The sequence below is a fragment of the Myotis davidii genome, unplaced genomic scaffold (genome assembly GCF_000327345.1).
Source record: "Myotis davidii unplaced genomic scaffold, ASM32734v1 scaffold205, whole genome shotgun sequence".
Classification (NCBI taxonomy): domain Eukaryota; kingdom Metazoa; phylum Chordata; class Mammalia; order Chiroptera; family Vespertilionidae; genus Myotis; species Myotis davidii.
The window spans coordinates 3,189,354-3,190,272 of record NW_006297573.1 but is presented as its reverse complement, the minus strand read 5'-3'; the positions used below and the strand labels follow the sequence as shown (position 1 = coordinate 3,190,272).

The 919-nt window shown below is 50.6% G+C and overlaps 1 protein-coding gene across 1 annotated transcript in view; it reads right to left on the bottom strand.

Annotated features, from left to right (window-relative positions):
* AK4 (adenylate kinase 4) overlaps positions 1-919 on the bottom strand; it is a 60,123-nt gene that overhangs the window by 58,607 nt on the left and 597 nt on the right. The gene's annotated exons all lie outside the window — the stretch shown is intronic.

Below are 919 nucleotides of genomic sequence, written 5' to 3'. Positions count from 1 at the left end.
GGGGTGGGGAGGGGATGGGGCAGGAGTGTTCTTGAAAATCAAAGTAAAAACTTGCTTTTACTACCAGCTTGACATAATAAACTCTGCCTTTGAGATACTTAATTCCTAACTTTTCAAACTAATATGTGCTTCTGTAATCAAGATCTCTGGATAATGCCCTGGCTGGTTTTGCTCAATGGGTAGAGCGTCCGCCTGCGGACTGAAGGGTCCCTGGTTGGATTCCAGTCAAGGGCACATGCCCGGGTTTCGGGCTCACCCCCAGTAGGGGGCGTGCAGAAGGCAGCCGATCAGTGATTCTCTCTTGTCACTGATGTTTCTATCTCTCTCTCTCCCTTCCTCTGAAATCAATAAAATTTTTTTTTAAAGATCCCTGTATAATAACCACTTTGGACACTGGAAACAGAAGCGATGGTCAAGAACCCCGTTTGCAATAACTTTTCATAAAGAAGTTGATAATTATAAGCAACTGCATCCCAGGAGGGTTATGTACCTCGCTCGCTGCACAGATACCTCTCGCCTTTTAATGCCAGTTAATGAGCTGGTGTGAAGGTGGGGTGGAAGGGAGGGAAGAGGGCTGTCCTGAAAGCCTGGGAGATCAGGCGATCTTTATCCCCCAAATCATCACGCAAGCCAAGGGAGGCATTCTCAAAAAGCCAGCTCTGTGAAATCTGGATTCAATATGCAATTTATCAGATCAAGTCTTCTCCTAGTCTTCTCACGGCCAGGCCCGGGCTTGGAGACCGGGGAGTTCGTGGTGAGAATTTACCTTAGCAAATGGCCACGGAACAGACAGGCCTTTCAGAGCCACCCAGGGCTCTTCCCGGAGACCTGAGGCGACACGGAGGGGTTGGAACAGCGCGCGGCTCCGAGCACAGCGGCGCCACAGGTTCCCCAGCGCACCCGGCGGACTCCCACAGGT